At 37.1% G+C, this 27,925-nt stretch overlaps 21 non-coding genes across 21 annotated transcripts; all 21 read right to left on the bottom strand.

Moving 5' to 3' along the window:
- Positions 1-234: 234 nt before the first annotated feature.
- On the bottom strand, positions 235-307 carry TRNAM-CAU (transfer RNA methionine (anticodon CAU)). Its single transcript has one exon. It is a non-coding gene; the product is annotated as a tRNA-Met (tRNA).
- A 1,339-nt stretch (positions 308-1,646) lies between these two features.
- Positions 1,647-1,719, bottom strand: TRNAM-CAU (transfer RNA methionine (anticodon CAU)). Its single transcript has one exon. It is a non-coding gene; the product is annotated as a tRNA-Met (tRNA).
- A 1,340-nt stretch (positions 1,720-3,059) lies between these two features.
- On the bottom strand, positions 3,060-3,132 carry TRNAM-CAU (transfer RNA methionine (anticodon CAU)). The gene has a single exon. It is a non-coding gene; the product is annotated as a tRNA-Met (tRNA).
- A 1,339-nt stretch (positions 3,133-4,471) lies between these two features.
- TRNAM-CAU (transfer RNA methionine (anticodon CAU)) lies at positions 4,472-4,544 on the bottom strand. Its single transcript has one exon. It is a non-coding gene; the product is annotated as a tRNA-Met (tRNA).
- A 1,047-nt stretch (positions 4,545-5,591) lies between these two features.
- Positions 5,592-5,664, bottom strand: TRNAM-CAU (transfer RNA methionine (anticodon CAU)). The gene has a single exon. It is a non-coding gene; the product is annotated as a tRNA-Met (tRNA).
- Positions 5,665-6,998: 1,334 nt separating this feature from the next.
- TRNAM-CAU (transfer RNA methionine (anticodon CAU)) lies at positions 6,999-7,071 on the bottom strand. The gene has a single exon. It is a non-coding gene; the product is annotated as a tRNA-Met (tRNA).
- A 1,047-nt stretch (positions 7,072-8,118) lies between these two features.
- TRNAM-CAU (transfer RNA methionine (anticodon CAU)) lies at positions 8,119-8,191 on the bottom strand. The gene has a single exon. It is a non-coding gene; the product is annotated as a tRNA-Met (tRNA).
- A 1,340-nt stretch (positions 8,192-9,531) lies between these two features.
- TRNAM-CAU (transfer RNA methionine (anticodon CAU)) lies at positions 9,532-9,604 on the bottom strand. The gene has a single exon. It is a non-coding gene; the product is annotated as a tRNA-Met (tRNA).
- Positions 9,605-10,942: 1,338 nt separating this feature from the next.
- TRNAM-CAU (transfer RNA methionine (anticodon CAU)) lies at positions 10,943-11,015 on the bottom strand. Its single transcript has one exon. It is a non-coding gene; the product is annotated as a tRNA-Met (tRNA).
- A 1,049-nt stretch (positions 11,016-12,064) lies between these two features.
- On the bottom strand, positions 12,065-12,137 carry TRNAM-CAU (transfer RNA methionine (anticodon CAU)). The gene has a single exon. It is a non-coding gene; the product is annotated as a tRNA-Met (tRNA).
- Positions 12,138-13,476: 1,339 nt separating this feature from the next.
- On the bottom strand, positions 13,477-13,549 carry TRNAM-CAU (transfer RNA methionine (anticodon CAU)). The gene has a single exon. It is a non-coding gene; the product is annotated as a tRNA-Met (tRNA).
- A 1,339-nt stretch (positions 13,550-14,888) lies between these two features.
- On the bottom strand, positions 14,889-14,961 carry TRNAM-CAU (transfer RNA methionine (anticodon CAU)). The gene has a single exon. It is a non-coding gene; the product is annotated as a tRNA-Met (tRNA).
- Positions 14,962-16,301: 1,340 nt separating this feature from the next.
- On the bottom strand, positions 16,302-16,374 carry TRNAM-CAU (transfer RNA methionine (anticodon CAU)). The gene has a single exon. It is a non-coding gene; the product is annotated as a tRNA-Met (tRNA).
- A 1,339-nt stretch (positions 16,375-17,713) lies between these two features.
- Positions 17,714-17,786, bottom strand: TRNAM-CAU (transfer RNA methionine (anticodon CAU)). Its single transcript has one exon. It is a non-coding gene; the product is annotated as a tRNA-Met (tRNA).
- Positions 17,787-18,833: 1,047 nt separating this feature from the next.
- On the bottom strand, positions 18,834-18,906 carry TRNAM-CAU (transfer RNA methionine (anticodon CAU)). The gene has a single exon. It is a non-coding gene; the product is annotated as a tRNA-Met (tRNA).
- A 1,334-nt stretch (positions 18,907-20,240) lies between these two features.
- TRNAM-CAU (transfer RNA methionine (anticodon CAU)) lies at positions 20,241-20,313 on the bottom strand. The gene has a single exon. It is a non-coding gene; the product is annotated as a tRNA-Met (tRNA).
- Positions 20,314-21,360: 1,047 nt separating this feature from the next.
- TRNAM-CAU (transfer RNA methionine (anticodon CAU)) lies at positions 21,361-21,433 on the bottom strand. The gene has a single exon. It is a non-coding gene; the product is annotated as a tRNA-Met (tRNA).
- A 1,340-nt stretch (positions 21,434-22,773) lies between these two features.
- On the bottom strand, positions 22,774-22,846 carry TRNAM-CAU (transfer RNA methionine (anticodon CAU)). The gene has a single exon. It is a non-coding gene; the product is annotated as a tRNA-Met (tRNA).
- Positions 22,847-24,184: 1,338 nt separating this feature from the next.
- TRNAM-CAU (transfer RNA methionine (anticodon CAU)) lies at positions 24,185-24,257 on the bottom strand. The gene has a single exon. It is a non-coding gene; the product is annotated as a tRNA-Met (tRNA).
- Positions 24,258-25,305: 1,048 nt separating this feature from the next.
- Positions 25,306-25,378, bottom strand: TRNAM-CAU (transfer RNA methionine (anticodon CAU)). Its single transcript has one exon. It is a non-coding gene; the product is annotated as a tRNA-Met (tRNA).
- A 1,339-nt stretch (positions 25,379-26,717) lies between these two features.
- On the bottom strand, positions 26,718-26,790 carry TRNAM-CAU (transfer RNA methionine (anticodon CAU)). The gene has a single exon. It is a non-coding gene; the product is annotated as a tRNA-Met (tRNA).
- Positions 26,791-27,925: the final 1,135 nt, after the last annotated feature.

Below are 27,925 nucleotides of genomic sequence, written 5' to 3'. Positions count from 1 at the left end.
TGCTACGCTACTCCACATGCAACCTTATTCCACAGAAAACTCAACGATTCCTTAAATTCTGAATGAGTCATCATCAAGTCTGCTCTGACAAGTGTGCCGTATTTACACTGAAATGAGATATCTGTTTATGCATTTGAAAAGTGTGAGTGAAATAAATTGGATCCGCTTGTCCCATGTTCTTGTTGAAAAGGGGAATTATATTTACAACAGTAACTTTAAAATTTACAAAACAAATGCCCCGGGTGAGGATTGAACTCACGACCTTGAGATTATGAGACTCACGCGCTACCGACTGCGCTACCGAGGCCACACATTTAACTAAAGATGTATTTCGTCAACTTTTCTATCATCCTAGTTATGGTAATGATTGTTCAGAGATTTTTCACGACACGAAATGTAGGGCTGTAACTACTTCCAACAAAATTTCCTATCCCATATTTATATAAATAAAGCACAATTCCGATCAATACCTCCTCTTATGTTCTCTTGTGAAGTACTTTAAGTTCTTGGCAGAACATACAATTCTCTTGATGCTCTTCTCATCCATGCAATAAAATTGTAAACACTCTCCTTGAGCTGCTCAATTTCGTGGTGGAATAACATTCTGATACAAACTCTTGTTCGCAACCTATCATCTTCAGAGATACATGATTCAACGTTTCTGTCGTTTCTTAAGCTTTATGTTACGGCTACTAATAATCTTCCAAGGTATACAGCAAGAGCAGCATATCATTTAGGAAACGTCAAATGAACATGAAATTCATGTTCGATTAAATTAATCTGTTCATCTTGCCACCTTGTCTTGTGAAAATCGGCTTGTGACAGTGAATTCTCTATGTGAAGATTTCTTTCCCAATGTAAATACAGACAGTGGATTCGGAAAAATGTGGAAATTCTACAAAAATCGAAAAATTGTAGACGTGTGAAACCATAGTAATTGTTTCGTTCTAGTGAGAAGTGAATAAAACATACGAGGCCGATCATTTAGTTACGAAAAATATATATGAAACCAAATCTTACGGGAAAAGGCAGTAGGTAATGGAATAAAGTTCAACACTATGACTTGATGTATACTTACGAAGTCTGATTTAGGTATCTAATTCCAGTGCGTACTTGACTTACAGCATCGGTTCCTCGGACAATGTTTCACCCTTCGGTATAATTGAAGTGTGCAGATTAAAAACGCTGAAAGCTAAGTGAAATACAACACAAATTACACATCAGTAATCGTACCGAAGGTGACTGTATTTGACCCAGTAAAAATGTAGAACATCTCAATATAACCCAGACTTTTATTTAAATTGATAAGATTGTTATCAAACCTTGTAAGTCAGAAATCATTTGGTAGTGGTGGCATTCGAACCCACGGCCTCGAAGAGACTTGTGCCTAAGAAAGGCGTCTTAGACTTCTCGTCTACGCTACTCCACATGCAACATCATTCCACAGAAAACTCAACGATTCCTTAAATTCTGAATGAGTCATCATCAAGTCTGCTGTGACAAGTGTGCCGTATTTACACTGAAATGAGATATCTGTTTATACATTTGAAAAGTGTGAGTGAAATAAATTGAATCCGCTTGTCCCATGTTCTTGTTGAAAAGGTAAATTATATTTACAACAGTAACTTTAAAATTTACAAAAGAAATGCCCCGGGTGAGGATTGAACTCACGACCTTGAGATTATGAGACTCACGCGCTACCGACTGCGCTACCGAGGCCACACATTTAACTAAAAATGTATTTCGTCAACTTTTCTATCATCCTAGTTATGGTAATGATTGTTCAGAGATTTTTCACGACACGAAATGTAGGGCTGTAACTACTTCCAACAAAATTTCCTATCCCATATTTATATAAATAACGCACAATTTCGATCAATACCTCCTCTTATGTTCTCTTGTGAAGTACTTTAAGTTCTTGGCAGAACATACAATTCTTTTGATGCTCTTCTCATCCCTGCAATAAAATTGTAAACACTCTCCTTGAGCTGCTCAATTTCGTGGTGGAATAACATTCTGATACAAACTCTTGTTCGCAACCTATCATCTTCAGAGATACGTGATTCAACGTTTCTGTCGTTTCTTAAACTTTATGTTACGGCTTCTAATAATCTTCCAAGGTATACAGCAAGAGCAGCATATCATTTAGGAAACGTCAAATGAACATGAAATTCATGTTCGATTAAATTAATCTGTTCATCTTGCCAACTTGTTTTTTAAAAATCGGCTTGTGACAGTGAATTCTCTATGTGAAGATTTCTTTCCCAATGTATATACAGACAGTGGATTCGGAAAAATGTGGAAATTCTACAAAAATCGAAAAATTGTAGACGTGTGAAACCATAGTAATTGTTTCGTTCTAGTGAGAAGTGAATAAAACATACGAGGCCGATCATTTAGTTACGAAAAATATATATGAAACCAAACCTTACGGGAAAAGGCAGTAGGTAATGGAATAAAGTTCAACACTATGACTTGATGTATACTTTCGAAGTCTGATTTAGGTATCTAATTCCAGTGCGTACTTGACTTACAGCATCGGTTCCTCGGACAATGTTTCACCCTTCGGTATAATTGAAGTGTGCATATTAAAAACGCTGAAAGCTAAGTGAAATACAACATAAATTACACATCAGTAATCGTGCCGAAGGTGACTGTATTTGACCCAGTAAAAATGTAGAACATCTTAATATAACCCAGACTTTTATTTAAATTGATAAGATTTGTTATCAAACCTTGTAAGTCAGAAATCATTTGGTAGTGGTGGCATTCGAACCCACGGCCTCGAAGAGACTTGTGCCTAAGAAAGGCGTCTTAGACTTCTCGTCTACGCTACTCCACATGCAACATCATTCCACAGAAAACTCAACGATTCCTTAAATTCTGAATGAGTCATCATCAAGTCTGCTGTGACAAGTGTGCCGTATTTACACTGAAATGAGATATCTGTTTATGCATTTGAAAAGTGTGAGTGAAATAAATTGGATCCGCTTGTCCCATGTTCTTGTTGAAAAGGTAAATTATATTTACAACAGTAACTTTAAAATTTACAAAAGAAATGCCCCGGGTGAGGATTGAACTCACGACCTTGAGATTATGAGACTCACGCGCTACCGACTGCGCTACCGAGGCCACACATTTAACTAAAAATGTATTTCGTCAACTTTTCTATCATCCTAGTTATGGTAATGATTGTTCAGAGATTTTTCACGACACGAAATGTAGGGCTGTAACTACTTCCAACAAAATTTCCTATCCCATATTTATATAAATAAAGCACAATTTCGATCAATACCTCCTCTTATGTTCTCTTGTGAAGTACTTTAAGTTCTTGGCAGAACATACAATTCTTTTGATGCTCTTCTCATCCATGCAATAAAATTGTAAACACTCTGCTTGAGCTGCTCAATTTCGTGGTGGAATAACATTCTGATACAAACTCTTGTTCGCAACCTATCATCTTCAGAGATACGTGATTCAACGTTTCTGTCGTTTCTTAAACTTTATGTTACGGCTACTAATAATCTTCCAAGGTATACAGCAAGAGCAGCATATCATTTAGGAAACGTCAAATGAACATGAAATTCATGTTCGATTAAATTAATCTGTTCATCTTGCCACCTTGTCTTGTAAAAATCGGCTTGTGACAGTGAATTCTCTATGTGAAGATTTCTTTCCCAATGTAAATACAGACAGTGGATTCGGAAAAATGTGGAAATTCTACAAAAATCGAAAAATTGTAGACGTGTGAAACCATAGTAATTGTTTCGTTCTAGTGAGAAGTGAATAAAACATACGAGGCCGATCATTTAGTTACGAAAAATATATATGAAACCAAACCTTACGGGAAAAGGCAGTAGGTAATGGAATAAAGTTCAACACTATGACTTGATGTATACTTACGAAGTCTGATTTAGGTATCTAATTCCAGTGCGTACTTGACTTACAGCATCGGTTCCTCGGACAATGTTTCACCCTTCGGTATAATTGAAGTGTGCAGATTAAAAACGCTGAAAGCTAAGTGAAATACAACACAAATTACACAGCAGTAATCGTACCGAAGGTGACTGTATTTGACCCAGTAAAAATGTAGAACATCTCAATATAACCCAGACTTTTATTTAAATTGATAAGATTGTTATCAAACCTTGTAAGTCAGAAATCATTTGGTAGTGGTTACATTCAAACCCACGGCCTCGAAGAGACTTGTGCCTAAGAAAGGCGTCTTAGATTTCTCGTCTACGCTACTCCACATGCAACATCATTCCACAGAAAACCCAACGATTCCTTAAATTCTGAATGAGTCATCATCAAGTCTGCTTAGACACGTGTGCCCTATTTCCACTGATATGAGATATCTGTTTATGCATTTGAAAGGTGTCAGTTGAATAAATTGGATCCGCTTGTCCCATGTTCTTGTTGGAAGGGGGAGATATATTTACAACGGTAACTTTAAAATTTACGAAAGAAATGCCCCGGGTGAGGATTGAACTCACGACCTTCAGATTATGAGACTCACGCGCTACCGACTGCGCTACCGAGGCCACACATTTAACTAAAAATGTATTTCTTCAACATTTCTATCATCCTAGTTATGGTAATGATTGTTCAGAGATTTTTCACGACTCGAAATGTAGGGCTGTAACTACCTCCAACAAAATTTCCTATCACATATTTATATAAATAAAGCACAATTCCGATCAATACCTCCTCTTATGTTCTCTTGTGAAGTACTTTAAGTTCTTGGCAGAACATACAATTCTTTGATGCTCTTCTCATCCATGCAATTAAATTGTAAACACTCTTCTTCAGCTGCTCAATTTCACGGTGGAATAACATTCTGCTACAAACTCTTGTTCGCAACCGATCATCTTCAGAGATACGTGATTCAACGTTTCTGTCGTTTCTTATACTTTATGTTACGGCTACTTATAATCTTCCAAGGTATACAGCAAGAGCAGCATATCCTTTAGGAAACGCCAAATGAACATGAAATTCATAAAAAGGTAAAGGTAAAGTTCTCCCCTGTGCATAGCACCACGCCATGAACGCGTATAGGGGGTGTGGGGATTAAATTAATCTGTTTATCTTGCCACCTTGTCTTGTGAAAATCGGCTTGTGTAGCGCTGAAAGCTAAGTGAAATACAAGAAAATTACACAGCAGTAATCGTACCGAAGATGACTGTATTTGACCCAGTGAAAATGTAGAACATCTCAATATAACCCAGACTTTTATTTAAATTGATAAGATTGTTATCAAACCTTGTAATTCAGAAATCATTTGGTAGTGGTGGCAACCGAACCCACGCCCTCGAAGAGACTAGTGCCTAAAAAAGGCGCCTTAGACTTTTCGTCTATGCTACGCTACTCCACATGCAACCTTATTCCACAGAAAACTCAACGATTCCTTAAATTCTGAATGAGTCATCATCAAGTCTGCTCTGACAAGTGTGCCGTATTTACACTGAAATGAGATATCTGTTTATGCATTTGAAAAGTGTGAGTGAAATAAATTGGATCCGCTTGTCCCATGTTCTTGTTGAAAAGGGGAATTATATTTACAACAGTAACTTTAAAATTTACAAAACAAATGCCCCGGGTGAGGATTGAACTCACGACCTTGAGATTATGAGACTCACGCGCTACCGACTGCGCTACCGAGGCCACACATTTAACTAAAGATGTATTTCGTCAACTTTTCTATCATCCTAGTTATGGTAATGATTGTTCAGAGATTTTTCACGACACGAAATGTAGGGCTGTAACTACTTCCAACAAAATTTCCTATCCCATATTTATATAAATAAAGCACAATTTCGATCAATACCTCCTCTTATGTTCTCTTGTGAAGTACTTTAAGTTCTTATCAGAACATACAATTCTTTTCATGCTCTTCTCATCCATGCAATAAAATTGCAAACACTCTCCTTGAGCTGCTCAATTTCGTGGTGGAATAACATTCTGATACAAACTCTTGTTCGCAACCAGAGATACATGATTCAACGTTTCTGTCGTTTCTTAAACTTTATGTTACGGCTACTAATAATCTTCCAAGGTATACAGCAAGAGCAGCATATCATTTAGGAAACGTCAAATGAACATGAAATTCATGTTCGATTAAATTAATCTGTTCATCTTGCCACCTTGTCTTGTGAAAATCGGCTTGTGACAGTGAATTCTCTATGTGAAGATTTCTTTCCCAATGTAAATACAGACAGTGGATTCGGGAAAATGTGGAAATTCTACAAAAATCGAAAAATTGTAGACGTGTGAAACCATAGTAATTGTTTCGTTCTAGTGAGAAGTGAATAAAACATACGAGGCCGATCATTTAGTTACGAAAAATATATATGAAACCAAATCTTACGGGAAAAGGCAGTAGGTAATGGAATAAAGTTCAACACTATGACTTGATGTATACTTACGAAGTCTGATTTAGGTATCTAATTCCAGTGCGTACTTGACTTACAGCATCGGTTCCTCGGACAATGTTTCACCCTTCGGTATAATTGAAGTGTGCAGATTAAAAACGCTGAAAGCTAAGTGAAATACAACACAAATTACACATCAGTAATCGTACCGAAGGTGACTGTATTTGACCCAGTAAAAATGTAGAACATCTCAATATAACCCAGACTTTTATTTAAATTGATAAGATTGTTATCAAACCTTGTAAGTCAGAAATCATTTGGTAGTGGTGGCATTCGAACCCACGGCCTCGAAGAGACTAGTGCCTAAAAAAGGCTCCTTAGACTTTTCGTCTATGCTACGCTACTCCACATGCAACATCATTCCACAGAAAACCCAACGATTCCTTAAATTCTGAATGAGTCATCATCAAGTCTGCTTAGACACGTGTGCCCTATTTCCACTGATATGAGATATCTGTTTATGCATTTGAAAGGTGTCAGTTGAATATATTGGATCCGCTTGTCCCATGTTCTTGTTGGAAGGGGGAGATATATTTACAACGGTAACTTTAAAATTTACGAAAGAAATGCCCCGGGTGAGGATTGAACTCACGACCTTCAGATTATGAGACTCACGCGCTACCGACTGCGCTACCGAGGCCACACATTTAACTAAAAATGTATTTCTTCAACATTTCTATCATCCTAGTTATGGTAATGATTGTTCAGAGATTTTTCACGACTCGAAATGTAGGGCTGTAACTACCTCCAACAAAATTTCCTATCACATATTTATATAAATAAAGCACAATTCCGATCAATACCTCCTCTTATGTTCTCTTGTGAAGTACTTTAAGTTCTTGGCAGAACATACAATTCTTTGATGCTCTTCTCATCCATGCAATTAAATTGTAAACACTCTTCTTCAGCTGCTCAATTTCACGGTGGAATAACATTCTGCTACAAACTCTTGTTCGCAACCGATCATCTTCAGAGATACGTGATTCAACGTTTCTGTCTTTTCTTATACTTTATGTTACGGCTACTTATAATCTTCCAAGGTATACAGCAAGAGCAGCATATCCTTTAGGAAACGCCAAATGAACATGAAATTCATAAAAAGGTAAAGGTAAAGTTCTCCCCTGTGCATAGCACCACGCCATGAACGCGTATAGGGGGTGTGGGGATTAAATTAATCTGTTTATCTTGCCACCTTGTCTTGTGAAAATCGGCTTGTGTAGCGCTGAAAGCTAAGTGAAATACAAGAAAATTACACAGCAGTAATCGTACCGAAGATGACTGTATTTGACCCAGTGAAAATGTAGAACATCTCAATATAACCCAGACTTTTATTTAAATTGATAAGATTGTTATCAAACCTTGTAATTCAGAAATCATTTGGTAGTGGTGGCAACCGAACCCACGCCCTCGAAGAGACTAGTGCCTAAAAAAGGCGCCTTAGACTTTTCGTCTATGCTACGCTACTCCACATGCAACCTTATTCCACAGAAAACTCAACGATTCCTTAAATTCTGAATGAGTCATCATCAAGTCTGCTCTGACAAGTGTGCCGTATTTACACTGAAATGAGATATCTGTTTATGCATTTGAAAAGTGTGAGTGAAATAAATTGGATCCGCTTGTCCCATGTTCTTGTTGAAAAGGGGAATTATATTTACAACAGTAACTTTAAAATTTACAAAACAAATGCCCCGGGTGAGGATTGAACTCACGACCTTGAGATTATGAGACTTACGCGCTACCGACTGCGCTACCGAGGCCACACATTTAACTAAAAATGTATTTCGTCAACTTTTCTATCATCCTAGTTATGGTAATGATTGTTCAGAGATTTTTCACGACACGAAATGTAGGGCTGTAACTACTTCCAACAAAATTTCCTATCCCATATTTATATAAATAAAGCACAATTTCGATCAATACCTCCTCTTATGTTCTCTTGTGAAGTACTTTAAGTTCTTGGCAGAACATACAATTCTTTTGATGCTCTTCTCATCCCTGCAATAAAATTGTAAACACTCTCCTTGAGCTGCTCAATTTCGTGGTGGAATAACATTCTGATACAAACTCTTGTTCGCAACCTATCATCTTCAGAGATACGTGATTCAACGTTTCTGTCGTTTCTTAAACTTTATGTTACGGCTACTAATAATCTTCCAAGGTATACAGCAAGAGCAGCATATCATTTAGGAAACGTCAAATGAACATGAAATTCATGTTCGATTAAATTAATCTGTTCATCTTGCCACCTTGTTTTTTAAAAATCGGCTTGTGACAGTGAATTCTCTATGTGAAGATTTCTTTCCCAATGTATATACAGACAGTGGATTCGGAAAAATGTGGAAATTCTACAAAAATCGAAAAATTGTAGACGTGTGAAACCATAGTAATTGTTTCGTTCTAGTGAGAAGTGAATAAAACATACGAGGCCGATCATTTAGTTACGAAAAATATATATGAAACCAAACCTTACGGGAAAAGGCAGTAGGTAATGGAATAAAGTTCAACACTATGACTTGATGTATACTTTCGAAGTCTGATTTAGGTATCTAATTCCAGTGCGTACTTGATTTACAGCATCGGTTCCTCGGACAATGTTTCACCCTTCGGTATAATTGAAGTGTGCAGATTAAAAACGCTGAAAGCTAAGTGAAATACAACACAAATTACACATCAGTAATCGTGCCGAAGGTGACTGTATTTGACCCAGTAAAAATGTAGAACATCTTAATATAACCCAGACTTTTATTTAAATTGATAAGATTTGTTATCAAACCTTGTAAGTCAGAAATCATTTGGTAGTGGTGGCATTCGAACCCACGGCCTCGAAGAGACTTGTGCCTAAGAAAGGCGTCTTAGACTTCTCGTCTACGCTACTCCACATGCAACATCATTCCACAGAAAACTCAACGATTCCTTAAATTCTGAATGAGTCATCATCAAGTCTGCTGTGACAAGTGTGCCGTATTTACACTGAAATGAGATATCTGTTTATGCATTTGAAAAGTGTGAGTGAAATAAATTGGATCCGCTTGTCCCATGTTCTTGTTGAAAAGGTAAATTATATTTACAACAGTAACTTTAAAATTTACAAAAGAAATGCCCCGGGTGAGGATTGAACTCACGACCTTGAGATTATGAGACTCACGCGCTACCGACTGCGCTACCGAGGCCACACATTTAACTAAAAATGTATTTCGTCAACTTTTCTATCATCCTAGTTATGGTAATGATTGTTCAGAGATTTTTCACGACACGAAATGTAGGGCTGTAACTACTTCCAACAAAATTTCCTATCCCATATTTATATAAATAAAGCACAATTTCGATCAATACCTCCTCTTATGTTCTCTTGTGAAGTACTTTAAGTTCTTGGCAGAACATACAATTCTTTTGATGCTCTTCTCATCCATGCAATAAAATTGTAAACACTCTGCTTGAGCTGCTCAATTTCGTGGTGGAATAACATTCTGATACAAACTCTTGTTCGCAACCTATCATCTTCAGAGATACGTGATTCAACGTTTCTGTCGTTTCTTAAACTTTATGTTACGGCTACTAATAATCTTCCAAGGTATACAGCAAGAGCAGCATATCATTTAGGAAACGTCAAATGAACATGAAATTCATGTTCGATTAAATTAATCTGTTCATCTTGCCACCTTGTCTTGTAAAAATCGGCTTGTGACAGTGAATTCTCTATGTGAAGATTTCTTTCCCAATGTAAATACAGACAGTGGATTCGGAAAAATGTGGAAATTCTACAAAAATCGAAAAATTGTAGACGTGTGAAACCATAGTAATTGTTTCGTTCTAGTGAGAAGTGAATAAAACATACGAGGCCGATCATTTAGTTACGAAAAATATATATGAAACCAAACCTTACGGGAAAAGGCAGTAGGTAATGGAATAAAGTTCAACACTATGACTTGATGTATACTTACGAAGTCTGATTTAGGTATCTAATTCCAGTGCGTACTTGACTTACAGCATCGGTTCCTCGGACAATGTTTCACCCTTCGGTATAATTGAAGTGTGCAGATTAGAAACGCTGAAAGCTAAGTGAAATACAACACAAATTACACAGCAGTAATCGTACCAAAGGTGACTGTATTTGACCCAGTAAAATGTAGAACATCTCAATATAACCCAGACTTTTATTTAAATTGATAAGATTGTTATCAAACCTTGTAAGTCAGAAATCATTTGGTAGTGGTTACATTCAAACCCACGGCCTCGAAGAGACTTGTGCCTAAGAAAGGCGTCTTAGATTTCTCGTCTACGCTACTCCACATGCAACATCATTCCACAGAAAACCCAACGATTCCTTAAATTCTGAATGAGTCATCATCAAGTCTGCTTAGACACGTGTGCCCTATTTCCACTGATATGAGATATCTGTTTATGCATTTGAAAGGTGTCAGTTGAATAAATTGGATCCGCTTGTCCCATGTTCTTGTTGGAAGGGGGAGATATATTTACAACGGTAACTTTAAAATTTACGAAAGAAATGCCCCGGGTGAGGATTGAACTCACGACCTTCAGATTATGAGACTCACGCGCTACCGACTGCGCTACCGAGGCCACACATTTAACTAAAAATGTATTTCTTCAACATTTCTATCATCCTAGTTATGGTAATGATTGTTCAGAGATTTTTCACGACTCGAAATGTAGGGCTGTAACTACCTCCAACAAAATTTCCTATCACATATTTATATAAATAAAGCACAATTCCGATCAATACCTCCTCTTATGTTCTCTTGTGAAGTACTTTAAGTTCTTGGCAGAACATACAATTCTCTTGATGCTCTTCTCATCCATGCAATTAAATTGTAAACACTCTTCTTCAGCTGCTCAATTTCACGGTGGAATAACATTCTGCTACAAACTCTTGTTCGCAACCGATCATCTTCAGAGATACGTGATTCAACGTTTCTGTCGTTTCTTATACTTTATGTTACGGCTACTTATTTATCCTCCAAGGTATACAGCAAGAGCAGCATATCCTTTAGGAAACGCCAAATGAACATGAAATTCATAAAAAGGTAAAGGTAAAGTTCTCCCCTGTGCATAGCACCACGCCATGAACGCGTATAGGGGGTGTGGGGATTAAATTAATCTGTTTATCTTGCCACCTTGTCTTGTGAAAATCGGCTTGTGTAGCGCTGAAAGCTAAGTGAAATACAAGAAAATTACACAGCAGTAATCGTACCGAAGATGACTGTATTTGAAACAGTGAAAATGTAGAACATCTCAATATAACCCAGACTTTTATTTAAATTGATAAGATTGTTATCAAACCTTGTAATTCAGAAATCATTTGGTAGTGGTGGCAACCGAACCCACGCCCTCGAAGAGACTAGTGCCTAAAAAAGGCGCCTTAGACTTTTCGTCTATGCTACGCTACTCCACATGCAACCTTATTCCACAGAAAACTCAACGATTCCTTAAATTCTGAATGAGTCATCATCAAGTCTGCTCTGACAAGTGTGCCGTATTTACACTGAAATGAGATATCTGTTTATGCATTTGAAAAGTGTGAGTGAAATAAATTGGATCCGCTTGTCCCATGTTCTTGTTGAAAAGGAGAATTATATTTACAACAGTAACTTTAAAATTTACAAAACAAATGCCCCGGGTGAGGATTGAACTCACGACCTTGAGATTATGAGACTCACGCGCTACCGACTGCGCTACCGAGGCCACACATTTAACTAAAGATGTATTTCGTCAACTTTTCTATCATCCTAGTTATGGTAATGATTGTTCAGAGATTTTTCACGACACGAAATGTAGGGCTGTAACTACTTCCAACAAAATTTCCTATCCCATATTTATATAAATAAAGCACAATTCCGATCAATACCTCCTCTTATGTTCTCTTGTGAAGTACTTTAAGTTCTTGGCAGAACATACAATTCTCTTGATGCTCTTCTCATCCATGCAATAAAATTGTAAACACTCTCCTTGAGCTGCTCAATTTCGTGGTGGAATAACATTCTGATACAAACTCTTGTTCGCAACCTATCATCTTCAGAGATACATGATTCAACGTTTCTGTCGTTTCTTAAGCTTTATGTTACGGCTACTAATAATCTTCCAAGGTATACAGCAAGAGCAGCATATCATTTAGGAAACGTCAAATGAACATGAAATTCATGTTCGATTAAATTAATCTGTTCATCTTGCCACCTTGTCTTGTGAAAATCGGCTTGTGACAGTGAATTCTCTATGTGAAGATTTCTTTCCCAATGTAAATACAGACAGTGGATTCGGAAAAATGTGGAAATTCTACAAAAATCGAAAAATTGTAGACGTGTGAAACCATAGTAATTGTTTCGTTCTAGTGAGAAGTGAATAAAACATACGAGGCCGATCATTTAGTTACGAAAAATATATATGAAACCAAATCTTACGGGAAAAGGCAGTAGGTAATGGAATAAAGTTCAACACTATGACTTGATGTATACTTACGAAGTCTGATTTAGGTATCTAATTCCAGTGCGTACTTGACTTACAGCATCGGTTCCTCGGACAATGTTTCACCCTTCGGTATAATTGAAGTGTGCAGATTAAAAACGCTGAAAGCTAAGTGAAATACAACACAAATTACACATCAGTAATCGTACCGAAGGTGACTGTATTTGACCCAGTAAAAATGTAGAACATCTCAATATAACCCAGACTTTTATTTAAATTGATAAGATTGTTATCAAACCTTGTAAGTCAGAAATCATTTGGTAGTGGTGGCATTCGAACCCACGGCCTCAAAGAGACTTGTGCCTAAGAAAGGCGTCTTAGACTTCTCGTCTACGCTACTCCACATGCAACATCATTCCACAGAAAACTCAACGATTCCTTAAATTCTGAATGAGTCATCATCAAGTCTGCTCTGACAAGTGTGCCGTATTTACACTGAAATGAGATATCTGTTTATGCATTTGAAAAGTGTGAGTGAAATAAATTGGATCCGCTTGTCCCATGTTCTTGTTGAAAAGGTAAATTATATTTACAACAGTAACTTTAAAATTTACAAAAGAAATGCCCCGGGTGAGGATTGAACTCACGACCTTGAGATTATGAGACTCACGCGCTACCGACTGCGCTACCGAGGCCACACATTTAACTAAAAATGTATTTCGTCAACTTTTCTATCATCCTAGTTATGGTAATGATTGTTCAGAGATTTTTCACGACACGAAATGTAGGGCTGTAACTACTTCCAACAAAATTTCCTATCCCATATTTATATAAATAAAGCACAATTTCGATCAATACCTCCTCTTATGTTCTCTTGTGAAGTACTTTAAGTTCTTGGCAGAACATACAATTCTTTTGATGCTCTTCTCATCCATGCAATAAAATTGTAAACACTCTGCTTGAGCTGCTCAATTTCGTGGTGGAATAACATTCTGATACAAACTCTTGTTCGCAACCTATCATCTTCAGAGATACATGATTCAACGTTTCTGTCGTTTCTTAAACTTTATGTTACGGCTACTAATAATCTTCCAAGGTATACAGCAAGAGCAGCATATCATTTAGGAAACGTCAAATGAACATGAAATTCATGTTCGATTAAATTAATCTGTTCATCTTGCCACCTTGTCTTGTGAAAATCGGCTTGTGACAGTGAATTCTCTATGTGAAGATTTCTTTCCCAATGTAAATACAGACAGTGGATTCGGGAAAATGTGGAAATTCTACAAAAATCGAAAAATTGTAGACGTGTGAAACCATAGTAATTGTTTCGTTCTAGTGAGAAGTGAATAAAACATACGAGGCCGATCATTTAGTTACGAAAAATATATATGAAACCAAATCTTACGGGAAAAGGCAGTAGGTAATGGAATAAAGTTCAACACTATGACTTGATGTATACTTACGAAGTCTGATTTAGGTATCTAATTCCAGTGCGTACTTGACTTACAGCATCGGTTCCTCGGACAATGTTTCACCCTTCGGTATAATTGAAGTGTGCAGATTAAAAACGCTGAAAGCTAAGTGAAATACAACACAAATTACACATCAGTAATCGTACCGAAGGTGACTGTATTTGACCCAGTAAAAATGTAGAACATCTCAATATAACCCAGACTTTTATTTAAATTGATAAGATTGTTATCAAACCTTGTAAGTCAGAAATCATTTGGTAGTGGTGGCATTCGAACCCACGGCCTCGAAGTGACTTGTGCCTAAGAAAGGCGTCTTAGACTTCTCGTCTACGCTACTCCACATGCAACATCATTCCACAGAAAACTCAACGATTCCTTAAATTCTGAATGAGTCATCATCAAGTCTGCTGTGACAAGTGTGCCGTATTTACACTGAAATGAGATATCTGTTTATACATTTGAAAAGTGTGAGTGAAATAAATTGAATCCGCTTGTCCCATGTTCTTGTTGAAAAGGTAAATTATATTTACAACAGTAACTTTAAAATTTACAAAAGAAATGCCCCGGGTGAGGATTGAACTCACGACCTTGAGATTATGAGACTCACGCGCTACCGACTGCGCTACCGAGGCCACACATTTAACTAAAAATGTATTTCGTCAACTTTTCTATCATCCTAGTTATGGTAATGATTGTTCAGAGATTTTTCACGACACGAAATGTAGGGCTGTAACTACTTCCAACAAAATTTCCTATCCCATATTTATATAAATAACGCACAATTTCGATCAATACCTCCTCTTATGTTCTCTTGTGAAGTACTTTAAGTTCTTGGCAGAACATACAATTCTTTTGATGCTCTTCTCATCCCTGCAATAAAATTGTAAACACTCTCCTTGAGCTGCTCAATTTCGTGGTGGAATAACATTCTGATACAAACTCTTGTTCGCAACCTATCATCTTCAGAGATACGTGATTCAACGTTTCTGTCGTTTCTTAAACTTTATGTTACGGCTTCTAATAATCTTCCAAGGTATACAGCAAGAGCAGCATATCATTTAGGAAACGTCAAATGAACATGAAATTCATGTTCGATTAAATTAATCTGTTCATCTTGCCAACTTGTTTTTTAAAAATCGGCTTGTGACAGTGAATTCTCTATGTGAAGATTTCTTTCCCAATGTATATACAGACAGTGGATTCGGAAAAATGTGGAAATTCTACAAAAATCGAAAAATTGTAGACGTGTGAAACCATAGTAATTGTTTCGTTCTAGTGAGAAGTGAATAAAACATACGAGGCCGATCATTTAGTTACGAAAAATATATATGAAACCAAACCTTACGGGAAAAGGCAGTAGGTAATGGAATAAAGTTCAACACTATGACTTGATGTATACTTTCGAAGTCTGATTTAGGTATCTAATTCCAGTGCGTACTTGACTTACAGCATCGGTTCCTCGGACAATGTTTCACCCTTCGGTATAATTGAAGTGTGCATATTAAAAACGCTGAAAGCTAAGTGAAATACAACATAAATTACACATCAGTAATCGTGCCGAAGGTGACTGTATTTGACCCAGTAAAAATGTAGAACATCTTAATATAACCCAGACTTTTATTTAAATTGATAAGATTTGTTATCAAACCTTGTAAGTCAGAAATCATTTGGTAGTGGTGGCATTCGAACCCACGGCCTCGAAGAGACTTGTGCCTAAGAAAGGCGTCTTAGACTTCTCGTCTACGCTACTCCACATGCAACATCATTCCACAGAAAACTCAACGATTCCTTAAATTCTGAATGAGTCATCATCAAGTCTGCTGTGACAAGTGTGCCGTATTTACACTGAAATGAGATATCTGTTTATGCATTTGAAAAGTGTGAGTGAAATAAATTGGATCCGCTTGTCCCATGTTCTTGTTGAAAAGGTAAATTATATTTACAACAGTAACTTTAAAATTTACAAAAGAAATGCCCCGGGTGAGGATTGAACTCACGACCTTGAGATTATGAGACTCACGCGCTACCGACTGCGCTACCGAGGCCACACATTTAACTAAAAATGTATTTCGTCAACTTTTCTATCATCCTAGTTATGGTAATGATTGTTCAGAGATTTTTCACGACACGAAATGTAGGGCTGTAACTACTTCCAACAAAATTTCCTATCCCATATTTATATAAATAAAGCACAATTTCGATCAATACCTCCTCTTATGTTCTCTTGTGAAGTACTTTAAGTTCTTGGCAGAACATACAATTCTTTTGATGCTCTTCTCATCCATGCAATAAAATTGTAAACACTCTGCTTGAGCTGCTCAATTTCGTGGTGGAATAACATTCTGATACAAACTCTTGTTCGCAACCTATCATCTTCAGAGATACGTGATTCAACGTTTCTGTCGTTTCTTAAACTTTATGTTACGGCTACTAATAATCTTCCAAGGTATACAGCAAGAGCAGCATATCATTTAGGAAACGTCAAATGAACATGAAATTCATGTTCGATTAAATTAATCTGTTCATCTTGCCACCTTGTCTTGTGAAAATCGGCTTGTGACAGTGAATTCTCTATGTGAAGATTTCTTTCCCAATGTAAATACAGACAGTGGATTCGGGAAAATGTGGAAATTCTACAAAAATCGAAAAATTGTAGACGTGTGAAACCATAGTAATTGTTTCGTTCTAGTGAGAAGTGAATAAAACATACGAGGCCGATCATTTAGTTACGAAAAATATATATGAAACCAAACCTTACGGGAAAAGGCAGTAGGTAATGGAATAAAGTTCAACACTATGACTTGATGTATACTTACGAAGTCTGATTTAGGTATCTAATTCCAGTGCGTACTTGACTTACAGCATCGGTTCCTCGGACAATGTTTCACCCTTCGGTATAATTGAAGTGTGCAGATTAAAAACGCTGAAAGCTAAGTGAAATACAACACAAATTACACAGCAGTAATCGTACCGAAGGTGACTGTATTTGACCCAGTAAAAATGTAGAACATCTCAATATAACCCAGACTTTTATTTAAATTGATAAGATTGTTATCAAACCTTGTAAGTCAGAAATCATTTGGTAGTGGTTACATTCAAACCCACGGCCTCGAAGAGACTTGTGCCTAAGAAAGGCGTCTTAGATTTCTCGTCTACGCTACTCCACATGCAACATCATTCCACAGAAAACCCAACGATTCCTTAAATTCTGAATGAGTCATCATCAAGTCTGCTTAGACACGTGTGCCCTATTTCCACTGATATGAGATATCTGTTTATGCATTTGAAAGGTGTCAGTTGAATAAATTGGATCCGCTTGTCCCATGTTCTTGTTGGAAGGGGGAGATATATTTACAACGGTAACTTTAAAATTTACGAAAGAAATGCCCCGGGTGAGGATTGAACTCACGACCTTCAGATTATGAGACTCACGCGCTACCGACTGCGCTACCGAGGCCACACATTTAACTAAAAATGTATTTCTTCAACATTTCTATCATCCTAGTTATGGTAATGATTGTTCAGAGATTTTTCACGACTCGAAATGTAGGGCTGTAACTACCTCCAACAAAATTTCCTATCACATATTTATATAAATAAAGCACAATTCCGATCAATACCTCCTCTTATGTTCTCTTGTGAAGTACTTTAAGTTCTTGGCAGAACATACAATTCTTTGATGCTCTTCTCATCCATGCAATTAAATTGTAAACACTCTTCTTCAGCTGCTCAATTTCACGGTGGAATAACATTCTGCTACAAACTCTTGTTCGCAACCGATCATCTTCAGAGATACGTGATTCAACGTTTCTGTCGTTTCTTATACTTTATGTTACGGCTACTTATAATCTTCCAAGGTATACAGCAAGAGCAGCATATCCTTTAGGAAACGCCAAATGAACATGAAATTCATAAAAAGGTAAAGGTAAAGTTCTCCCCTGTGCATAGCACCACGCCATGAACGCGTATAGGGGGTGTGGGGATTAAATTAATCTGTTTATCTTGCCACCTTGTCTTGTGAAAATCGGCTTGTGTAGCGCTGAAAGCTAAGTGAAATACAAGAAAATTACACAGCAGTAATCGTACCGAAGATGACTGTATTTGACCCAGTGAAAATGTAGAACATCTCAATATAACCCAGACTTTTATTTAAATTGATAAGATTGTTATCAAACCTTGTAATTCAGAAATCATTTGGTAGTGGTGGCAACCGAACCCACGCCCTCGAAGAGACTAGTGCCTAAAAAAGGCGCCTTAGACTTTTCGTCTATGCTACGCTACTCCACATGCAACCTTATTCCACAGAAAACTCAACGATTCCTTAAATTCTGAATGAGTCATCATCAAGTCTGCTCTGACAAGTGTGCCGTATTTACACTGAAATGAGATATCTGTTTATGCATTTGAAAAGTGTGAGTGAAATAAATTGGATCCGCTTGTCCCATGTTCTTGTTGAAAAGGGGAATTATATTTACAACAGTAACTTTAAAATTTACAAAACAAATGCCCCGGGTGAGGATTGAACTCACGACCTTGAGATTATGAGACTCACGCGCTACCGACTGCGCTACCGAGGCCACACATTTAACTAAAGATGTATTTCGTCAACTTTTCTATCATCCTAGTTATGGTAATGATTGTTCAGAGATTTTTCACGACACGAAATGTAGGGCTGTAACTACTTCCAACAAAATTTCCTATCCCATATTTATATAAATAAAGCACAATTTCGATCAATACCTCCTCTTATGTTCTCTTGTGAAGTACTTTAAGTTCTTATCAGAACATACAATTCTTTTCATGCTCTTCTCATCCATGCAATAAAATTGCAAACACTCTCCTTGAGCTGCTCAATTTCGTGGTGGAATAACATTCTGATACAAACTCTTGTTCGCAACCAGAGATACATGATTCAACGTTTCTGTCGTTTCTTAAACTTTATGTTACGGCTACTAATAATCTTCCAATGTATACAGCAAGAGCAGCATATCATTTAGGAAACGTCAAATGAACATGAAATTCATGTTCGATTAAATTAATCTGTTCATCTTGCCACCTTGTCTTGTGAAAATCGGCTTGTGACAGTGAATTCTCTATGTGAAGATTTCTTTCCCAATGTAAATACAGACAGTGGATTCGGGAAAATGTGGAAATTCTACAAAAATCGAAAAATTGTAGACGTGTGAAACCATAGTAATTGTTTCGTTCTAGTGAGAAGTGAATAAAACATACGAGGCCGATCATTTAGTTACGAAAAATATATATGAAACCAAATCTTACGGGAAAAGGCAGTAGGTAATGGAATAAAGTTCAACACTATGACTTGATGTATACTTACGAAGTCTGATTTAGGTATCTAATTCCAGTGCGTACTTGACTTACAGCATCGGTTCCTCGGACAATGTTTCACCCTTCGGTATAATTGAAGTGTGCAGATTAAAAACGCTGAAAGCTAAGTGAAATACAACACAAATTACACATCAGTAATCGTACCGAAGGTGACTGTATTTGACCCAGTAAAAATGTAGAACATCTCAATATAACCCAGACTTTTATTTAAATTGATAAGATTGTTATCAAACCTTGTAAGTCAGAAATCATTTGGTAGTGGTGGCATTCGAACCCACGGCCTCGAAGAGACTAGTGCCTAAAAAAGACTCCTTAGACTTTTCGTCTATGCTACGCTACTCCACATGCAACATCATTCCACAGAAAACCCAACGATTCCTTAAATTCTGAATGAGTCATCATCAAGTCTGCTTAGACACGTGTGCCCTATTTCCACTGATATGAGATATCTGTTTATGCATTTGAAAGGTGTCAGTTGAATAAATTGGATCCGCTTGTCCCATGTTCTTGTTGGAAGGGGGAGATATATTTACAACGGTAACTTTAAAATTTACGAAAGAAATGCCCCGGGTGAGGATTGAACTCACGACCTTCAGATTATGAGACTCACGCGCTACCGACTGCGCTACCGAGGCCACACATTTAACTAAAAATGTATTTCTTCAACATTTCTATCATCCTAGTTATGGTAATGATTGTTCAGAGATTTTTCACGACTCGAAATGTAGGGCTGTAACTACCTCCAACAAAATTTCCTATCACATATTTATATAAATAAAGCACAATTCCGATCAATACCTCCTCTTATGTTCTCTTGTGAAGTACTTTAAGTTCTTGGCAGAACATACAATTCTTTGATGCTCTTCTCATCCATGCAATTAAATTGTAAACACTCTTCTTCAGCTGCTCAATTTCACGGTGGAATAACATTCTGCTACAAACTCTTGTTCGCAACCGATCATCTTCAGAGATACGTGATTCAACGTTTCTGTCGTTTCTTATACTTTATGTTACGGCTACTTATAATCTTCCAAGGTATACAGCAAGAGCAGCATATCCTTTAGGAAACGCCAAATGAACATGAAATTCATAAAAAGGTAAAGGTAAAGTTCTCCCCTGTGCATAGCACCACGCCATGAACGCGTATAGGGGGTGTGGGGATTAAATTAATCTGTTTATCTTGCCACCTTGTCTTGTGAAAATCGGCTTGTGTAGCGCTGAAAGCTAAGTGAAATACAAGAAAATTACACAGCAGTAATCGTACCGAAGATGACTGTATTTGACCCAGTGAAAATGTAGAACATCTCAATATAACCCAGACTTTTATTTAAATTGATAAGATTGTTATCAAACCTTGTAATTCAGAAATCATTTGGTAGTGGTGGCAACCGAACCCACGCCCTCGAAGAGACTAGTGCCTAAAAAAGGCGCCTTAGACTTTTCGTCTATGCTACGCTACTCCACATGCAACCTTATTCCACAGAAAACTCAACGATTCCTTAAATTCTGAATGAGTCATCATCAAGTCTGCTCTGACAAGTGTGCCGTATTTACACTGAAATGAGATATCTGTTTATGCATTTGAAAAGTGTGAGTGAAATAAATTGGATCCGCTTGTCCCATGTTCTTGTTGAAAAGGGGAATTATATTTACAACAGTAACTTTAAAATTTACAAAACAAATGCCCCGGGTGAGGATTGAACTCACGACCTTGAGATTATGAGACTCACGCGCTACCGACTGCGCTACCGAGGCCACACATTTAACTAAAAATGTATTTCGTCAACTTTTCTATCATCCTAGTTATGGTAATGATTGTTCAGAGATTTTTCACGACACGAAATGTAGGGCTGTAACTACTTCCAACAAAATTTCCTATCCCATATTTATATAAATAAAGCACAATTTCGATCAATACCTCCTCTTATGTTCTCTTGTGAAGTACTTTAAGTTCTTGGCAGAACATACAATTCTTTTGATGCTCTTCTCATCCCTGCAATAAAATTGTAAACACTCTCCTTGAGCTGCTCAATTTCGTGGTGGAATAACATTCTGATACAAACTCTTGTTCGCAACCTATCATCTTCAGAGATACGTGATTCAACGTTTCTGTCGTTTCTTAAACTTTATGTTACGGCTACTAATAATCTTCCAAGGTATACAGCAAGAGCAGCATATCATTTAGGAAACGTCAAATGAACATGAAATTCATGTTCGATTAAATTAATCTGTTCATCTTGCCACCTTGTTTTTTAAAAATCGGCTTGTGACAGTGAATTCTCTATGTGAAGATTTCTTTCCCAATGTATATTCAGACAGTGGATTCGGAAAAATGTGGAAATTCTACAAAAATCGAAAAATTGTAGACGTGTGAAACCATAGTAATTGTTTCGTTCTAGTGAGAAGTGAATAAAACATACGAGGCCGATCATTTAGTTACGAAAAATATATATGAAACCAAACCTTACGGGAAAAGGCAGTAGGTAATGGAATAAAGTTCAACACTATGACTTGATGTATACTTTCGAAGTCTGATTTAGGTATCTAATTCCAGTGCGTACTTGATTTACAGCATCGGTTCCTCGGACAATGTTTCACCCTTCGGTATAATTGAAGTGTGCAGATTAAAAACGCTGAAAGCTAAGTGAAATACAACACAAATTACACATCAGTAATCGTGCCGAAGGTGACTGTATTTGACCCAGTAAAAATGTAGAACATCTTAATATAACCCAGACTTTTATTTAAATTGATAAGATTTGTTATCAAACCTTGTAAGTCAGAAATCATTTGGTAGTGGTGGCATTCGAACCCACGGCCTCGAAGAGACTTGTGCCTAAGAAAGTCGTCTTAGACTTCTCGTCTACGCTACTCCACATGCAACATCATTCCACAGAAAACTCAACGATTCCTTAAATTCTGAATGAGTCATCATCAAGTCTGCTGTGACAAGTGTGCCGTATTTACACTGAAATGAGATATCTGTTTATGCATTTGAAAAGTGTGAGTGAAATAAATTGGATCCGCTTGTCCCATGTTCTTGTTGAAAAGGTAAATTATATTTACAACAGTAACTTTAAAATTTACAAAAGAAATGCCCCGGGTGAGGATTGAACTCACGACCTTGAGATTATGAGACTCACGCGCTACCGACTGCGCTACCGAGGCCACACATTTAACTAAAAATGTATTTCGTCAACTTTTCTATCATCCTAGTTATGGTAATGATTGTTCAGAGATTTTTCACGACACGAAATGTAGGGCTGTAACTACTTCCAACAAAATTTCCTATCCCATATTTATATAAATAAAGCACAATTTCGATCAATACCTCCTCTTATGTTCTCTTGTGAAGTACTTTAAGTTCTTGGCAGAACATACAATTCTTTTGATGCTCTTCTCATCCATGCAATAAAATTGTAAACACTCTGCTTGAGCTGCTCAATTTCGTGGTGGAATAACATTCTGATACAAACTCTTGTTCGCAACCTATCATCTTCAGAGATACGTGATTCAACGTTTCTGTCGTTTCTTAAACTTTATGTTACGGCTACTAATAATCTTCCAAGGTATACAGCAAGAGCAGCATATCATTTAGGAAACGTCAAATGAACATGAAATTCATGTTCGATTAAATTAATCTGTTCATCTTGCCACCTTGTCTTGTAAAAATCGGCTTGTGACAGTGAATTCTCTATGTGAAGATTTCTTTCCCAATGTAAATACAGACAGTGGATTCGGAAAAATGTGGAAATTCTACAAAAATCGAAAAATTGTAGACGTGTGAAACCATAGTAATTGTTTCGTTCTAGTGAGAAGTGAATAAAACATACGAGGCCGATCATTTAGTTACGAAAAATATATATGAAACCAAACCTTACGGGAAAAGGCAGTAGGTAATGGAATAAAGTTCAACACTATGACTTGATGTATACTTACGAAGTCTGATTTAGGTATCTAATTCCAGTGCGTACTTGACTTACAGCATCGGTTCCTCGGACAATGTTTCACCCTTCGGTATAATTGAAGTGTGCAGATTAGAAACGCTGAAAGCTAAGTGAAATACAACACAAATTACACAGCAGTAATCGTACCAAAGGTGACTGTATTTGACCCAGTAAAATGTAGAACATCTCAATATAACCCAGACTTTTATTTAAATTGATAAGATTGTTATCAAACCTTGTAAGTCAGAAATCATTTGGTAGTGGTTACATTCAAACCCACGGCCTCGAAGAGACTTGTGCCTAAGAAAGGCGTCTTAGATTTCTCGTCTACGCTACTCCACATGCAACATCATTCCACAGAAAACCCAACGATTCCTTAAATTCTGAATGAGTCATCATCAAGTCTGCTTAGACACGTGTGCCCTATTTCCACTGATATGAGATATCTGTTTATGCATTTGAAAGGTGTCAGTTGAATAAATTGGATCCGCTTGTCCCATGTTCTTGTTGGAAGGGGGAGATATATTTACAACGGTAACTTTAAAATTTACGAAAGAAATGCCCCGGGTGAGGATTGAACTCACGACCTTCAGATTATGAGACTCACGCGCTACCGACTGCGCTACCGAGGCCACACATTTAACTAAAAATGTATTTCTTCAACATTTCTATCATCCTAGTTATGGTAATGATTGTTCAGAGATTTTTCACGACTCGAAATGTAGGGCTGTAACTACCTCCAACAAAATTTCCTATCACATATTTATATAAATAAAGCACAATTCCGATCAATACCTCCTCTTATGTTCTCTTGTGAAGTACTTTAAGTTCTTGGCAGAACATACAATTCTCTTGATGCTCTTCTCATCCATGCAATTAAATTGTAAACACTCTTCTTCAGCTGCTCAATTTCACGGTGGAATAACATTCTGCTACAAACTCTTGTTCGCAACCGATCATCTTCAGAGATACGTGATTCAACGTTTCTGTCGTTTCTTATACTTTATGTTACGGCTACTTATAATCTTCCAAGGTATACAGCAAGAGCAGCATATCCTTTAGGAAACGCCAAATGAACATGAAATTCATAAAAAGGTAAAGGTAAAGTTCTCCCCTGTGCATAGCACCACGCCATGAACGCGTATAGGGGGTGTGGGGATTAAATTAATCTGTTTATCTTGCCACCTTGTCTTGTGAAAATCGGCTTGTGTAGCGCTGAAAGCTAAGTGAAATACAAGAAAATTACACAGCAGTAATCGTACCGGAGATGACTGTATTTGAAACAGTGAAAATGTAGAACATCTCAATATAACCCAGACTTTTATTTAAATTGATAAGATTGTTATCAAACCTTGTAATTCAGAAATCATTTGGTAGTGGTGGCAACCGAACCCACGCCCTCGAAGAGACTAGTGCCTAAAAAAGGCGCCTTAGACTTTTCGTCTATGCTACGCTACTCCACATGCAACCTTATTCCACAGAAAACTCAACGATTCCTTAAATTCTGAATGAGTCATCATCAAGTCTGCTCTGACAAGTGTGCCGTATTTACACTGAAATGAGATATCTGTTTATGCATTTGAAAAGTGTGAGTGAAATAAATTGGATCCGCTTGTCCCATGTTCTTGTTGAAAAGGGGAATTATATTTACAACAGTAACTTTAAAATTTACAAAACAAATGCCCCGGGTGAGGATTGAACTCACGACCTTGAGATTATGAGACTCACGCGCTACCGACTGCGCTACCGAGGCCACACATTTAACTAAAGATGTATTTCGTCAACTTTTCTATCATCCTAGTTATGGTAATGATTGTTCAGAGATTTTTCACGACACGAAATTAAGGGCTGTAACTACTTCCAACTAAATTTCCTATCCCATATTTATATAAATAAAGCACAATTTCGATCAATACCTCCTCTTATGTTCTCTTGTGAAGTACTTTAAGTTCTTGGCAGAACATACAATTCTTTTGATGCTCTTCTCATCCATGCAATAAAATTGTAAACACTCTCCTTGAGCTGCTCAATTTCGTGGTGGAATAACATTCTGATACAAACTCTTGTTCGCAACCTATCATCTTCAGAGATACATGATTCAACGTTTCTGTCGTTTCTTAAACTTTATGTTACGGCTACTAATAATCTTCCAAGGTATACAGCAAGAGCAGCATATCATTTAGGAAACGTCAAATGAACATGAAATTCATGTTCGATTAAATTAATCTGTTCATCTTGCCACCTTGTCTTGTGAAAATCGGCTTGTGACAGTGAATTCTCTATGTGAAGATTTCTTTCCCAATGTAAATACAGACAGTGGATTCGGAAAAATGTGGAAATTCTACAAAAATCGAAAAATTGTAGACGTGTGAAACCATAGTAATTGTTTCGTTCTAGTGAGAAGTGAATAAAACATACGAGGCCGATCATTTAGTTACGAAAAATATATATGAAACCAAATCTTACGGGAAAAGGCAGTAGGTAATGGAATAAAGTTCAACACTATGACTTGATGTATACTTACGAAGTCTGATTTAGGTATCTAATTCCAGTGCGTACTTGACTTACAGCATCGGTTCCTCGGACAATGTTTCACCCTTCGGTATAATTGAAGTGTGCAGATTAGAAACGCTGAAAGCTAAGTGAAATACAACACAAATTACACATCAGTAATCGTACCGAAGGTGACTGTATTTGACCCAGTAAAAATGTAGAACATCTCAATATAACCCAGACTTTTATTTAAATTGATAAGATTGTTATCAAACCTTGTAAGTCAGAAATCATTTGGTAGTGGTGGCATTCGAACCCACGGCCTCGAAGAGACTTGTGCCTAAGAAAGGCGTCTTAGACTTCTCGTCTACGCTACTCCACATGCAACATCATTCCACAGAAAACTCAACGATTCCTTAAATTCTGAATGAGTCATCATCAAGTCTGCTGTGACAAGTGTGCCGTATTTACACTGAAATGAGATATCTGTTTATGCATTTGAAAAGTGTGAGTGAAATAAATTGGATCCGCTTGTCCCATGTTCTTGTTGAAAAGGTAAATTATATTTACAACAGTAACTTTAAAATTTACAAAAGAAATGCCCCGGGTGAGGATTGAACTCACGACCTTGATATTATGAGACTCACGCGCTACCGACTGCGCTACCGAGGCCACACATTTAACTAAAGATGTATTTCGTCAACTTTTCTATCATCCTAGTTATGGTAATGATTGTTCAGAGATTTTTAACGACACGAAATGTAGGGCTGTAACTACTTCCAACAAAATTTCCTATCCCATATTTATATAAATAAAGCACAATTTCGATCAATACCTCCTCTTATGTTCTCTTGTGAAGTACTTTAAGTTCTTGGCAGAACATACAATTCTTTTGATGCTCTTCTCATCCATGCAATAAAATTGTAAACACTCTCCTTGAGCTGCTCAATTTCGTGGTGGAATAACATTCTGATACAAACTCTTGTTCGCAACCTATCATCTTCAGAGATACATGATTCAACGTTTCTGTCGTTTCTTAAACTTTATGTTACGGCTACTAATAATCTTCCAAGGTATACAGCAAAAGCAGCATATCATTTAGGAAACGTCAAATGAACATGAAATTCATGTTCGATTAAATTAATCTGTTCATCTTGCCACCTTGTCTTGTGAAAATCGGCTTGTGACAGTGAATTCTCTATGTGAAGATTTCTTTCCCAATGTAAATACAGACAGTGGATTCGGAAAAATGTGGAAATTCTACAAAAATCGAAAAATTGTAGACGTGTGAAACCATAGTAATTGTTTCATTCTAGTGAGAAGTGAATAAAACATACGAGGCCGATCATTTAGTTACGAAAAATATATATGAAACCAAATCTTACGGGAAAAGGCAGTAGGTAATGGAATAAAGTTCAACACTATGACTTGATGTATACTTACGAAGTCTGATTTAGGTATCTAATTCCAGTGCGTACTTGACTTACAGCATCGGTTCCTCGGACAATGTTTCACCCTTCGGTATAATTGAAGTGTGCAGATTAAAAACGCTGAAAGCTAAGTGAAATACAACTCAAATTACACATCAGTAATCGTACCGAAGGTGACTGTATTTGACCCAGTAAAAATGTAGAACATCTCAATATAACCCAGACTTTTATTTAAATTGATAAGATTGTTATCAAACCTTGTAAGTCAGAAATCATTTGGTAGTGGTGGCATTCGAACCCACGGCCTCGAAGAGACTTGTGCCTAAGAAAGGCGTCTTAGACTTCTCGTCTACGCTACTCCACATGCAACATCATTC

This window comes from Lepisma saccharinum, chromosome 3, assembly GCF_977018435.1.
Source record: "Lepisma saccharinum chromosome 3, izLepSacc3.1, whole genome shotgun sequence".
Taxonomy (NCBI): Eukaryota; Metazoa; Arthropoda; class Insecta; order Zygentoma; family Lepismatidae; genus Lepisma; species Lepisma saccharinum.
The sequence above is the reverse complement of the archived record's forward strand: the minus strand, read 5'-3'. Positions and strand labels throughout refer to the sequence as shown.